Below are 16889 nucleotides of genomic sequence, written 5' to 3'. Positions count from 1 at the left end.
TGGTCTGCTGAGCCCAGCAGACCAGCATCCCTGTGGGTGCCGCCATTCCCAAGGGATTTGCAAAAGGAGACCTACCTCGTCAAACTTCATGAGGCAGGTCATTTGCTACCCCATTTGTGATTTGCAAACAGTCTCATTGACAGTGTTGTACCTCAGATCATCCTACTTGCAAATTGCGAGTTGCTAAGTCTTGCAATGTCTGGCTCACAAAACATGATCTTGGTATATGTGGCCCTGAGTAACACATTTCAGGTTCAATGACAACACCTGTGCCCATGCATTCTGTCAATGATGATCAGGTAAAACACTGTCAGCATACCACATTTTACTATATTGGGACAGCAAAGTGGACTATCCATGTTTAGTACTACATTGTCATCATTACAAACACATGATCCCTGCCATCATGTTGGCAAAGGGGGCATACATGGCTTCAGGGACACTGCTGATGGGGCATTTGTTACCTACATACAACTGTGCCACATCTGTTATGGACCACTGAATGCATGATAATTGCTGACTGAAAATTAAACCACATGCCCATCACACAGTAACTCAGTGTCCTTTGATGCAGAAGCCACCATACCTGAGTCATATGTATTACAGTGCACCAGGGAAGTGCCATTGAAATTGTCACCCAATTACAAATCATGACATGGAGTACCATCTAAAATGGATTTGCCACAAATGGATGTAGTCAGGTTTAGCACCACATGATTGTAAGGCCCAGTGCATGTGTGCAGAGGTGTGTCTATCACTCCCTGGAGTGTCAGTGTCAATGTGAGTTTGCAGTGGTATGTCTCTTGGAGTGTCTACCTGCAGGATCAACAGCTCACTCATATAAAATGTTACACACTCTGATATGTTGTCCACACGTTTCTACAGTGATTTGACATTGAGCATATATTTCCTTTCCCTGTCTTACAGGTGGATCGGCCCCCTATGCCATCGGGGAAGTGGCTCGACTTCAGGACCCAGATGTATCCAGTAAGTGTGATAATGTCTGTCCTGTGTTGTGATTGCAGCTGCTGTGTGAGTGACTCTCATGTGTTACACTCATTGCAAGATATGATGAGCTGGCATGTGATCTGATATATTACTTGACTGGATTTTGACCGTGTGTTCCATGAAAGGGTTCGACATCCACAGGCAGAGAGTCATATTTTGGGAGTCTTGTGCTGCTCAATAGGCAGGAGCATGTGAACAAGGTGATTTGTAGCCTCATGTAGGCCCACATGTGACTTGGAAGTGCTCCAATGTAAGAATATTGTCACTGAGTCATACCCTCATTTTCACAAGACAGTGATGCATTAGTTTTCCACACAAAATTACGCATCCCTGTATTGTAATGTACATGTAGGACTGTATGGGTAACTATCCCCCAGCATCTAGCCCCATAAGTTGTATTCCATTTACGTGACTCGTATGTAGTATGTAATAGGCGTGCATGCAGGTCAAGGCCAGACGTGTGCTGTCATCTGTTGGCAGATCAGGTGTTGATGGTTGTCCATAACTGGACACTTGAACGTAGATGTGATTGACCTATGGATAACTCTTTCCTATGTGTCAGCCTGTAGTGAATCCTAGTTTGTTTTAATGGGATAACAGGAGTTAGCCGAGCCTTCGGCTTGCAGACTCGTGCCCCGGTCACCTAGTAACTTTTAACCTACTTAGCTTGCTCTGTCTTAGTCCATTTAACTATTTAATTCTTCTAAGGTGGCTGCCTTCTTTATAGTTAGGCCACTTGTTATGCTTTGCATTATTAGTGCCACCACGCTAAGGCGTTAAGATCAAGTGACAAAGACAAACAAACAGTAGGTGTTCACACTTAGGGACTTTCCCTCTCTATACATTTGACGTAATTGTTTATATTAATTGCCGCCCCAAGCATGTCTGTTATCTATTGTTTGGGTACAAACCTACGTCAGGGGTCCAAGTAGATCTGTATAAATACATCACACTTTAGACAGATAATCAGAGGGATTCCGACCAGAGGGCATCACCGCCATCGCTGATATCGATGCTGCACGTCATCTTGACGCTGACCTAGTCTTCGTGTCCCTGTGGAGTCTGAGATAGAGACCTCATTCCAAGGTAACGAGGGTTCGGGGCTCCTCTCATGGACATGGCACTGGCAGATTAGGTTTAACAAACCCAGCTCTCCTTTAGGTAGGAGCTTAGGCCTATCATATTAGGGTATTAGGACATATTACACACCTTATGTCTTTTCATGCTATTGCAAGACGTTGGGGGTCTTTGTAATGATGACTCCTGTCTTTACAATTCTGTTTCTTGCACTGTTCATTATCCTAATCATTGCAGCCCATGCAACTTATCGCAGATTGCAGTTGTGTTAAATAAAAACTATTGAAACTTCACTGTATCTTCGTTATTGCCTGTGTTTGGATGAGACATGATATATCTGTGAGAAAGGGGTAATCTCCGTTTAACCACGACACTCCCTGAAATGTCTTACTCTCGAGTGCATGCGTAAAGGCTGCCACAAATCACCTTTTAATATTTGGGTTTTTGGTGAGGTGGTGCTAGTGAGCCAGAATGGTTGGGACGACAGCTGCGACTTCTTGTAGGATAGGCATATTTGTCTACAAACATAAGTACTGTCATTCTTAAAACAGCAGTCTTGCCTAGAGCAAGAGTCCAAACTATGACATGGCGCCACCATGATGGTGTTTAGGCACTGATTTACGGATACCCTGACTATCACTTTCTCACAGACAATAGGTACGCTAAGTACCATTAAACGGAGACGTCTGTGGTCTTTAGGAAAATCCTCCTCAGCTGAAAAGGTCACACCTGATTAAGCTGTCTGTTGCTCGAGGTCGAACTCATAAAAGGACTTTATTCCCCATTTTGGTGTTCCGTTTCTCTAAACGAACATGGATAACGTCATAGAAATTCCTGAAAATGCTAGACAAGCACTAACACAACACTTACTGGCGCATGGCCTTACACCAGAGGGCGGGGATGTTACTCTGATAATAGAAGCTAATGAAGCATACCAAACAGATACATTTTATAGTTGGGTCACCTTTCCCGAGGTGGACCAAAGAGCACATACATTCCACACATATGAAATTGCAAACGTACCTCAACGGTACCGAGCATACCAGTATCATGAAATATTGCTCACATACCAAGAGCATCAGAACTGGTTTGAAGGCACCCTACCACATGTATTACAAAGAGTGAGGCTAGGACCCTTAAGTAAACTGGACCAACGTGGCCTATGTTTGCAATGTACACACCTCACCCAGACATACCAAATATGCAAATAGCAGATCTGCGAAATTTTTGTAATGAATTAGTGACATTATATAGACGACTAGTTCAGTTTGTAATGCAAACTTTGAACACAACACCAGCGCGTCCAGCTCCACCAGCACCTGGTGGATACCAATTGGATACTGGGAATAATCCACAAACAGTGCATACTATCATGGGTAAAATACCCACAGAACGAGAGTAAATACCGTTTTAGATAGCCCAGAAAACAAACCAGCTGGAAGCTGTGTTTCCCCATACGGGACCATAGGAAAAACATAGACTCCTCACTATGTGCTTACCCTTTGGGATGGTTCCCTCGGTGGATGACTGCGCCACATGGGGTACAGTCTTCGCTGCTATATATACTACCACACATGGTACCCCGACACTTGCCAATTTACCGGAAGTGTTAAAACAAATACAGAATGAACACAGGGCTGCATCAGCCTTAGATTTGGGGATGAAGTTAATGCGTAACTTTGATGCAGTTTCCTCAATAATAGTCAGTGATATTAAAGGGGAAGCGGTAGCACTGGCAATACGCCAGCATCTCTGAGAAACTCCACAATTGGAACAAGAGAGAAAGCTACCAAACATAATTTCCGACACCTGTACTAGTATAGGGTGGGATAGTTTGGGAGCTAGGCCAATGAAATTAGACTTACAAAGTACCACCCTTAAGGAAGGTACGAAGCAGGCACAAGAGGGCTCTAGAAAGCGCTGGGAAAAACAAAAAGAATTTAAGGATAGACGAAATAAGAGAACTGATTCTCCTCACCCAGAGAACTCCGAGAGGAGATACAATCTCAGAAATAGGGAGAATATTAAAACTCCAGACAGATATATTGATTCACCTCCCTCTTGTTCCTTTCAGGACACACCAGATAGATGTAACGAGAGAGGGGGCCATCCTGATCAACGTCCTGAATACATGAAACAAAAGAAAGACTTGTCACAGTCTACAATTAAAAAAGAAGAAAGACTCCTCAGCAAAAGCCACAGTTTAAAAAGAAAAAAGTGGCAGCACTGTCAGCTAAAAATGCCTGTACACTTGAGAACACTGTTGAGGAACCAGACATGGGCAGTGACTCTGTTAGACAGCGCAGGAGAGGTCATGACATGTCGCCAGAGTTTGAAAGATTATCTGGATGCAACAGCAACTAGCGATCGTATTGCAGTTGAGAATACGGACAGCCGCGTTCTCCCACCTGACAGGGTTTATGATTTAAAAATTCAAATAGAGGGAGACGTGGAGTGCACCATTGGTGTGATATTCTGGGATGAACTCACAAGTGAAATCCTATTGGCCAAAAGAGACTAGCAGAAAGCAGAAAAAAAGCCTATGCTGTTGAATGGGCTTTAGCGCAGGCACCTGCGTTATACCACAACGATGTAGGTTGGGACAAGAAGTCTCTTTGTCGTGTTATTCCCATTAGGTCTACACCCCAGCCACAGCTACAATAACCTGTTAAACATGAAGCAAAAGCTCCAGTGAGGGAGATCCCCACTCAGCTCGAGAATCAGGGAGTAATTGAGCCCTGTACATCTGCAATGAATAACCTGTTATTCCCCGTTGCAAAGCCAGACCATTCCTACAGAATAGTCATTGGTTACAGACATTTAAATAGTCATACACGTACATATACTATACAAAACTCACATAGCACAGCACTAATAAACAATATAGTGTGTAAAAAATATAAAACAACATTGGATATTTCGAATGGATTTTTCTACCAGAATTTAGCACATGAAAGTCGGGACCTGAGTGCATTCTCATTTGGCTCACAAGAACACTTCTGTCGTTTACCCCAAGGCTATAAAAACAGTCCAGGGCTGTTTTCAGCCTGTGTAACATCAATATTACAAGATATTGATCACGAGGCGTTATCCTACGTGGATGACATATATCTCACGGACAATGACCTCAACATTCATCTTGTAAGGGTCGATCAGATCATTTTTCCTATTAGCGAGTCACAGTCCGCTGATTGATTCTTTGATGACCGCAAATGCTGGCACTAAACAATTGCAGTTACCATCTGTTTCAAGTTGGTGCTAACCCATTTGCAAAAGGGGAGGGGTCCCCATGGGATCCCTTCCCTTTTGTGAATGCATGGGCAAGAATTGTTTCTGAGCAGGAAGTTATCCCATGGACCACTGACTCCTTCAAAAAAATGATTTGAGTCACAATATTGTTTTTTTAAATGCTTTCTGTTTACCCCTGATGAAATCAGGCTGCATTTAAAAGAAAATATATATCTCTATTTGAAAGCAGTCACAGACATGGTGGTCTGCTGAGCCCAGCAGACCAGCATCCCTGTGGGTGCCGCCATTCCCAAGGGATTTGCAAAAGGAGACCTACCTCGTCAAAATTCATGAGGCAGGTCATTTGCTACCCCATTTGTGATTTGCAAACAGTCTCATTGACAGTGTTGTACCTCAGATCATCCTACTTGCAAATTGCAAGTTGCTAAGTCTTGCAATGTCTGGCTCACAAAACATGATCTTGGTACATGTGGCCCTGAGTAACACATTTCAGGTGCAATGACAACTCCTGTGCCCATGCATTCTGTCAATGATGATCAGGTAAGACACTGTCAGCATACCACATTTTACTATATTGGCACAGCAAAGTGGACTATCCATGTTTAGTTCTACATTGTCATCATTACAAACACATGATCCCTGCCATCATGTTGGCAAAGGGGGCATACATGGCTTAGGGGACACTGCTGATGGGGCATTTGTTACCTACATACAACTGTGCCACATCTGTTATGGACCACTGAATGCATGATAATTGCTGACTGAAAATTAAACCACATGCCCATCAAAAAGTAACTCAGTGTCCTTTGATGCAGAAGCCACCATACCTGAGTCATATGTATTACAGTGCACCAGGGAAGTGCCATTGAAATTGTCACCCGATTACAAATCATGACATGGAGTACCATCTAAAATGTATTTGCCACAAATGGATGTAGTCAGGTTTAGCACCACATGATTGTAAGGCCCAGTGCATGTGTGCAGAGGTGTGTCTATCACTCACTGGAGTGTCAGTGTCAATGTGAGTTTGCAGTGGTATGTCTCTTGGAGTGTCTACCTGCAGGATCAACAGCTCACTCATATAAAATGTTACACACTCTGATATGTTGTCCACACGTTTCTACAGTGATTTGACATTGAGCATATATTTCCTTTCCCTGTCTTACAGGTGGATCGGCCCCCTATGCCATCGGGGGAAGTGGCTCGACTTCAGGACCCAGATGTATCCAGTAAGTGTGATAATGTCTGTCCTGTGTTGTGATTGCAGCTGCTGTGTGAGTGACTCTCATGTGTTACACTCATTGCAAGATATGATGAGCTGGCATGTGATCTGATATATTACTTGACTGGATTTTGACCGTGTGTTCCATGAAAGGGTTCGACATCCATAGGCAGAGAGTCATATTTTGGGAGTCTTGTGCTGCTCAATAGGCAGGAGCATGGGAACAAGGTGATTTGTAGCCTCATGTAGGCCCACATGTGACTTGGAAGTGCTCCAATGTAAGAATATTGTCACTGAGTCATACCCTCATTTTCACAAGACAGTGATGCATTAGTTTTCCACACAAAATTGCGCATCCCTGTATTGTAATGTACATGTAGGACTGTATGGGTAACTATCCCCCAGCATCTAGCCCCATAAGTTGTATTCCATTTACGTGACTCGTATGTGGTATGTAATAGGTGTGCATGCAGGTCAAGGCCAGACGTGCGCTGTCATCTGTTGGCAGATCAGGTGTTGATGGTTGTCCATAACTGGACACTTGAACGTAGATGTGATTGACCTATGGATAACTCATTCCTATGTGTCAGCCTGTAGTGAATCCTAGTTTGTTTTAATGGGATAACAGGAGTTAGCCGAGCCTTCGGCTTGCAGACTGGTGCCCCGGTCACCTAGTAACTTTTAACCTACTTAGCTTGCTCTGTCTTAGTCCATTTAACTATTTGATTCTTCTAAGATGGCTGCCTTCTTTATAGTTAGGCCACTTGTTATGCTTTGCATTATTAGTGCCACCACGCTAAGGCGTTAAGATCAAGTGACAAAGACAAACAAACAGTAGGTGTTCACACTTAGGGACTTTCCCTCTCTATACATTTGACGTAATTGTTTATATTAATTGCCGCCCCAAGCATGTCTGTTATTGTTTGGGTACAAACCTACGTCAGAGGTCCAAGTAGATCTGTATAAATACATCACACTTTAGACAGATAATCAGAGGGATTCCGACCAGAGGGCATCACCGCCATCGCTGATATCGATGCTGCACGTCGTATTGACGCTGACCTAGTCTTCGTGTCCCTGCGGAGTCTGAGATAGAGACTCATTCCAAGGTAACGAGGGTTGGGGGCTCCTCTGATGGACATGGCACTGGCAGATTAGGTTTAACAAACCCAGCTCTCCTTTAGGTAGGAGCTTAGGCCTATCATATTAGGGTATTAGGACATATTACACACCTTATGTCTTTTCATGCTATTGCAAGATGGTGGGGGTCTTTGTAATGATGACTCCTGTCTTTACAATTCTGTTTCTTGCACTGTTCATTATCCTAATCATTGCAGCCCATGCAACTTATCGCAGATTGAAGTTGTGTTAAAGAAAAACTATTGAAACTTCACTGTATCTTCGTTATTGCCTGTGTTTGGATGAGACATGATATATCTGTGAGAAAGGGGTAATCTCCGCTTAACCACGACACTCCCTGAAATGTCTTACTCTCGAGTGCATGCGTAAAGGCTGCCACAAATCACCTTTTAGTATTTGGGTTTTTGGTGAGGTGGTGCTAGTGAGCCAGAATGGTTGGGACGACAGCTGCGACTTCTTGTAGGATAGGCATAGTTGTCTACAAACATAAGTACTGTCATTCTTAAACCAGCGGTCTTGCCTAGAGCAAGAGTCCAAACTATGACATGGCGCCACCATGATGGTGTTTAGGCACTGATTTACGGATACCCTGACTATCACTTTCTCACAGACAATAGGCACGCTAAGTACCATTAAACGGAGACGTCTGTGGCCTTTAGGAAAATCCTCCTCAGCTGAAAAGGTCACACCTGATTAAGCTGTAGGTTGCTAGAGGTCGAACTCATAAAAGGACTTTATTCCCCATTTTGGTGTTCCGTTTCTCTAAACGAACATGGATAACGTCATAGAAATTCCTGAAAATGATAGACAAGCACTAACACAACACATACTGACGCATGGCCTTACACCAGAGGGCGGGGATGTTACTCTGATAATAGAAGCTAATGAAGCATACCAAACAGATACATTTTATTGTTGGGTCACCTTTCCCGAGGTGGACCAAAGAGCACATACATTCCACACATATGAAATTGCAAACGTACCTCAACGGTACCGAGCATACCAGTATCATGAAATATTGCTCACATACCAAGAGCATCAGAACTGGTTTGAAGGCGCCCTACCACATGTATTACAAAGAGTGAGGCTAGGTCCCTTAAGTAATGATGTACCAACGTGGCCTATGTTTGCCACGTACACACCTCACCCAGACATACCAAATATGCAAATAGCAGATCTGCGAAATTTTTGTAATGAATTAGTGACATTATATAGACGACTAGTTCAGTTTGTAATGCAAACTTTGAACACAACGCCAGCGCGTCCAGCTCCACCAGCACCTGGTGGATACCAATTGGATACTGGGAATAATCCACAAACAGTGCATACTATCATGGGTAAAATACCCACAGAATGAGAGAAAATACCGTTTTAGATAGCCCAGAAAACAAACCAGCTGGAAGCTGTGTTTCCCCATACGGGACGACAGGAAAAACATAGACTCCTCACTATGTGCTTACCCTTTGGGTTGGTTTCCTCGGTGGATGACTGCGCCACATGGGGTACAGACTTCGCTGCTATATATACTACCACACATGGTACCCCGACACTTGCCAATTTACCGGAAGTGTTAAAACAAATACAGAATGAACACAGGGCTGCATCAGCCTTAGATTTGGGGATGAAGTTAATGCGTAACTTTGATGCAGTTTCCTCAATAATAGTCAGTGATATTAAAGGGGAAGCGGTAGCACTGGCAATACACCAGCATCTCTGAGAAACTCCACAACTGGAACAAGAGAGAAAGCTACCAAACATAATTTCCGACACCTATACTAGTATAGGGTGGGATAGTTTGGGAGCTAAGCCAATGAAATTAGACTTACAAAGTACCACCCTTAAGGAAGGTACGAAGCAGGCACAAGAGGGCTCTAGAAAGCGCTGGGAAAAACAAAAAGAATTTAAGGATAGACGAAATAAGAGAGCTGATTCTCCACACCCAGAGAACTCCGAGAGGAGATACAATCTCAGAAATAGGGAGAATATTAAAACTCCAGACAGATATATTGATTCACGTCCCTCTTGTTCCTTTCAGGACGCACCAGATAGACGTAACGAGAGAGGGGGCCATCCTGATCAACGTCCTGAATACATGAAACAAAAGAAAGACTTGTCACAGTCTACAATTAAAAAAGAAGAAAGACTCCTCAGCAAAAGCCACAGTTTAAAAAGAAAAAAGTGGCAGCACTGTCAGCTAAAAATGCCTGTACACTTGAGAACACTGTTGAGGAACCAGACATGGGCAGTGACTCTGTTAGACAGCGCAGGAGAGGTCACGATATGTCGCCAGAGTTTGAAAGATTATCTGGATGCAACAGCAACTAGCAATCGTATTGCAGTTGAGAATACGGACAGCCGCGTTCTCCCACCCGACAGGGTTTATGATTTAAAAATTCGAATAGAGGGAGACGTGGAGTGCACCATTGGTGTGATATTCTGGGATGAACTCACAAGTGAAATCCTATTGGCCAAAAGAGACTAGCAGAAAGCAGAAAAAAAGCCTATGCTGTTGAATGGGCTTTAGCGCAGGCACCTGCGTTATACCACAACGATGTAGGTTGGGACAAGAAGTCTCTTTGTCGTGTTATTCCCATTAGGTCTACACCCCAGCCACAGCTACAATAACCTGTTAAACATGAAGCAAAAGCTCCAGTGAGGGAGATCCCCACTCAGCTCGAGAATCAGGGAGTAATTGAGCCCTGTACATCTGCAATGAATAACCTGTTATTCCCCGTTGCAAAGCCAGACCATTCCTACAGAATAGTCATTGGTTACAGACATTTAAATAGTCATACACATACATATACTATACAAAACTCACATAGCACAGCACTAATAAACAATATAGTGTGTAAAAAATATAAAACAACATTGGATATTTCTAATGGATTTTTCTACCAGAATTTAGCACATGAAAGTCGGGACCTGAGTGCATTCTCATTTGGCTCACAAAAACGCTTCTGTCGTTTACCCCAAGGCTATAAAAACAGTCCAGGGCTGTTTTCAGCCTGTGTAACATCAATATTACAAGATATTGATCACGAGGCGTTATCCTACGTGGATGACATATATCTCACGGACAATGACCTCAACATTCATCTTGTAAGGGTCGATCAGATCATTTTGGGATTTGCAGTCCTCGGTTACGAATTTTAACTTTAAGAAAAGTAAGATTGCCTTTTTCACTGTATTGTTCCTGGGAAACGAGCTATCGAACGAGGGGAAGAGCCTGGCCCTGCACTTTCTAGAGAAATGTGCACAATTGCACCCTCCTAACAGTCTTAAGAAACTACAGTCTTTACTAAGTTTCTTCAGTTTCGGCAGAACTTATATATTCCAGACTATGCACAACGTATCAAGCCACTTTATGACTTGATTCAGCCCAATTTTTCTAGCAGACACTGGACAGTTAAACACACATGCATCCTTAGGGAATTGCAACAGGACATGCTAGAAGCTAAACACTTGCACACACGTGACAATAAAATGAATTTGGTTATCAGAATAATTGCTGGTGCCATTGGATTTACTTATGTCACCTTCAATGAAGGTGATACAGTACCCATAGCATATAAATCACATTTATACTCAAACGCAAAACAACGTTTTGCACCTACAGAAAAGATTCTGACGGCAGTTCAGATGGCTGTCATAAAGGAGAGGCCACTTGCCCAAGGGAAACGCATCATTTTCGTGACCCCGGTGCTGGCCTTGGAGGCTGTCACCAAAGCAAGCGTTCCCAATGCAAAAGCATTACATCCACGTTGGATACAGTGGGCAACGTCTCTGACCGCCACTGATGTCGATTACATCTTTGATCCAAAACTTCAGACACAAGAGTTTGTCCAGTACGAACAGGAGTACCCCGCTCCTCTAAATATCTTGCCATTTGACAGATACCATACTGTCATTTACACTGATGGTTCAGCACAACCTGCTGTAGGTACTAAACATCAGTACTCAGCCACTTGCCAGCCGTGATCAGAGTGATGGAAGATGGAGTCTTCCACCCACACAACACCTACACGCAGACCCTTGGGGACTGCACAGCTCAGTTGGCTGAACTTAAAGCTCTTATATTAGAGCTAGAACACACAGAGCCAGGATGCCTGACTTTAATAGTCTGTGACTCATATTACTGCGTCCAGTCATACAATGATTATCTTACTCATTGGAAGCTGAACTGGTTTAGAGATTCAAAAGGGAACACCATTAAACACAAGACATTGTGGGGGAGGGTGGCTGATCTTAAGGATAAGCTTCCATGGCCCTCATTACAACCCTAGCGGTAAATGCCGCTTACTGCCGTGCAGAAGACCGCCAACATACCGCTGCGGCAGCGGAATTCCGCTACAGGTATTACGACCCACAGCTCGGAATCTGCCACAATACAGACACCCACACAAGTCCGCCACACCAAAGGTCAGTGATAAACTGGCGATAAAAAAACCTCCACCGTCACACCAACAGGAATACGCTCACAGTATCACGACCCACAAATCAACGCAGCGGTCTTTCATCCGCGGTAATCCATTGGCGGTACACACCGCTGCGGTCAAAATACACACACATCTACAAAACACAACCACATTGGACAATTCAAAATACACACACCTTATACACATACACACAGCACTCCCACACACTCACACCACTATAAAACACACATCCACATTACCCACAAACCCTTACTACCAGAAATTTGAAAGCAGGCCAGAGAGAGACACTACCTAAAACAACACCAGCATCCACAGACACACAACACCATCACTTACACAACATCCACGCACCTCAAACAGCACACACCAACACACCCCCTCACACATCACAACACACACCACCTCACACATCACCCACACCACATCATGGCACCTCAACGACACCCCAGGTTCTCTGAGGAGGAGCTCAGGCTCATGGTGGAGGAAATCGTCTGGGTAGAGCCACAGCTATTTGGATCACAGGTGCAGCACACCTCCACTGCAAGGAAGATGGAGCTATGTCGCAGAATTGTCGACAGTGTCAACGTAGTGGGACAGCATCCAAGAACACGGGATGACATCAGGAAGAGGTGGAACTACCTACGGGGGAAGGTGTGTTCTGTGGTCTCCAGACACCAGATTGCTGTACAGAGGACTGGTGGTGGACCCCCATCTCCTCCCCCACAACTAACAACATGGGAGGAGCAAGTCTTGGCAATACTGCATCCTGAGGGCCACGCAGGAGTAGCAGGAGGACTGGACTGTGGTAAGACATATCTTTATTACCATATCCCCCACCCCACCTGCATGCTGTCACATACCCCCACCCTCACCCCCATCACTCCAACACCTCACATATGCCCCACGATCACAACCCAGCCATCCCAATACCAAGCCCTGCATGCAACACCAAAGCATGGACACCCATTACCAAAGCATGTCCACTACAGATACCCATATAGACCCCAAACAAACTATCACACAAGGACCAAGCCAAGAATGCAAGCACTGGAGTAGAGGGTCACTCACCTATTGCCACGATGGCACTAACAGATGCAATAATCATGCCTTTACACCCCTACAGGACCCCTACCCAATGTCACCAGACAGGAGGTGCCAGACATATGCAGTCCCCCCACAGAAGAGACCCACAGTGATGACAGCAGCTCTGCACAACTGGATCAAGATGATCATTAAACTGCCATTGCTCCACTTCGTATGCCCCTTTGGACAATGCACCTGTGAAACAAATAGACTAGACTCTGCCATGGACATTCCTCCACCATCCCCTCAGCCCATTTTACAACCCCCTCCACTTGTTTGCACAGAAATAAACACACTTCAATCACAAAACAATCTGGAGTCAGTCTGTGCTTTCACAAGAACATGTATGTAGGTAGATGTGATGGTCACAATGTAGATGACAGTCATCTCATTCAAGCATGCATGTGTCCCAAACAACACTGACCTCTTATGATTAACAACTGCATACCATCCTGCCAATTACATCTGCAAATCGCTGGTCTTGGGTGCCTTGAAGTTGAATCAGATGATAAAGATTAGTCGGCTTGGCCCATGTGAAGAACTTGCTGCATTTGATTGTGACACATTGCACTACATCAATGCACAGATCACTTCATTTGGTACACCTCTTGTTGTGCTTTGCTGTGCTGTTAAATACTTGATGGCTAGGCAGCATTGCCATTTCATTCGTCAGGGACATTATATAATCTGTACTGTGATTTGGACTGCATGTGCAAATTGAGGAAGAGTGTTAGATTATCATCTGTAAATGTATCACACAATGATGACACTGATGGTTGCCTGTCTGATTTGTACAGCTGCCAAGATGAATGTAGCAGAGATCAGGGATTTTCAGAAGCGGGCAGTAAGGTACAGACACATCTTGGATATCGAGTCTGGGTACTGGAGGATGGCAAGATGCTATCAGAGGAAGAGAGCCACAGGAGAATGGCGGGCTTTCAGCCAAGGGGGGCCGGCATTGGCCACAGCGGTTGGAGCCACCACCACAACTTCACCCAGTAGCACAGTGGCCACCATGACATCAGCCCCACTTGCTGCACCGTCAACCTCGGGACCAACAACCACCACACTTGCTTCACCTTCCACTTCAGCACCACCGACCACCACACCTGCAGGAGCAACAACCTCTGCAACACAGACCATCACATCTGCTGCATTAGACATGGCCGCCATTTCCCAGCTCCAGAGGGACATGTGAAAAGTTTTGAAAAAGCTTGACACTCTGCAGCGGGACGTCGACAAAAATACCCAGACGCTCAAATATATTAAGAAGACTCTGAGGAGGGCAAACCTCTGAACTCCTGCCTCCCCTCAGCCCAAATTCCCTCCCCTCCTTCTTCATTCCTTATCCAGTTTTTTAGTGGGTTTAGGGGGGTTTAATGATAGGTTCAAGTAGGGTAGTAGTTTAGATAGGATAAGTAGGTGGGAGGTTCATATTATTACATGTTGGTTTGTTGGCGGTTAATGTTGGGGCTTTAGCGTATTTTATTTTAAAAAATTAAAAAATATATATATAACATTTTAAAAATACAAAAAAATATATATTTTTTAGTATTAGTATCTGTTTAGATTAGTATATGTTGTCCTACATGTGCTCATCATATAAGGTGGGTGGGGAGCAAATGTTTAGAGTGTGTTGATAAATGTCGTAAGGAAGCTTAGCATACGGTAGTTAGGGCCAGTTGTGGGTAATGTATAGTTAGGATAGATTAGGTTAGTATAGGTGTGTTACATAGTTTTAAGTTCTGTTTTGTACATAGTTATTAAAGATTTAGGTACTCCCTTACTGCATGTGTCATATGCTTGGGGCTCTGGGTCTTTGCATGAGTGTACAGTGCCAATTGTCTGCTGGCCTGTGTATTCCATCCTGCATCCACATCCCTCTCTTGACAAGTTAATTCCCACTTCCAACTGAGCTGTCCCATTGGCAGCTACAACCAATCTAAATCTCTTTGCACTCTGCCATCCATTGTACCCACCACTCAACGTGACTATGGTTCCCATGTATTGGACAGGCAGGTGGGGTTTTAAAGCTGTCAACGTTTGGGTCCTGTGTTGGAATGTTGGGCACTGTGGGACGTCTACCTGCAGCCTGAGTTCATGTGAACTCTCCTAAACTGAGTAGTGTCAATTTCAGGTCAAGTACGCAAATTTCACGCTTATGTGTTTTAATTGTACTCCCACCTGACATTATTGACCAAACACTCATATTGTAATTGTAATTGTAATTGTAATCGTATTTATATAGCGCTTACTACCCCTGACGAGGCGTCGAAGCGCTTTTCGATGAGTAGCACGCTACTCCGGTACCCAACAAGAATTAGTGATGGATTAGTATAATTTAATAAGGAGTACAGTTTTAGTATTATTATGGGTTAATTTGAGTTGCGGATATGAGAGTTTGTTAGTTAGATTGACTGGAGTAATGGAGGGGTGGAGGAGGAAAGAAATCCAGAAGTGTTAATTGGGAGTTTATCCTTCATTTGCTCAATCCAAAGGCTTGAGATGAATAAAAGGGGGGCGGAGGGGAAAGAGGATGTGGAAGGGTTAGGGAGAGCATAGTAGCAGGGTGAGATGAATGCAGGAGAATTTAGTAGGGTTGTGTGGGAGGTCACAGAGGTAGAGTGAGGTTTGGTGAGTTAGATGTGGGGGTGGAGGGATGAGCTTAGGCAGAGATATTTAGGAGATGAAAGTGGTCGAAGGGATTTGGGATGAGTCCGAGTGAGAATGGAGGATAGTTTGATAGAGACATGACATAAGAGCGATGAGTAGATAAGTGTGATAAAAAGAGAGCAGAAATTCATAGAAACATGCCAGGCACAGAAACAACATATACACATACATACACATATATATATATATTTATACACACACACACACATGACTATACACACACATCTGCACATACAATACATAATTAGAAACATGGGTAAAAAATACTTAGTCGTCCATCCATCATCCTGGTAAAAAGGCGGGAACTCCCCCACCTACCTCGAGGGTGGACGGGGCGTGGCCCAGCGGGCGGAGCCCACAGGTGCTCCACAAAGGGAGAAACCCTCCACTCTGTGTCTCCAGCAGAGGAAGACAGAAACCGCGCGTCCCAGTCAGACACAGACCACGCTCCAGCACATCATCAGCTCACCTCCAGGAAGGATTCCAGATCCCCTCCGCCATGGGATCTCTGAGCGCACAGCCCTGCCCCGCCCCATCCCTGCTAAGCCCAAGAGCCAGGGTGGGCCGTCCTTTCCAGAAGGTGAGCTTCAACCGCGGCATCTGCCGCGTCCACATTGTACACTAGGGTACGTGATGGGCCACAAGCCATTCCTGCTGTATGTTGTGGGTGAGGCATGTATGTTTTAAAGCAAATGTCACATGCACAATGACTTTCTTGTAGGGGATGTGGCCAGCATTGAGTTTCATCTATTAGATACCTTGAGCCAGAAATATACTATTATTGCACTGCATTTGCCTCATTTGTTTACGCAAAAGCAGCCCAAACTTACAAAATACAATGATATTTTGCAGGTTTGTGCTGCTTTTGCCAAAAAAATGACACAAATGCAGCACTGAAGAATTAGAATTCATGGCCCTTGTGCATAAATATCTGCCTACATTATTTCTGCACTTTGGTATTGACACTCTGTGACCATAGACATGTTACACGCATCACA

This window comes from Pleurodeles waltl, chromosome 4_2, assembly GCF_031143425.1.
Source record: "Pleurodeles waltl isolate 20211129_DDA chromosome 4_2, aPleWal1.hap1.20221129, whole genome shotgun sequence".
In the NCBI taxonomy this organism is placed as follows: Eukaryota; Metazoa; Chordata; class Amphibia; order Caudata; family Salamandridae; genus Pleurodeles; species Pleurodeles waltl.
This window is presented reverse-complemented; position numbering follows the sequence as displayed.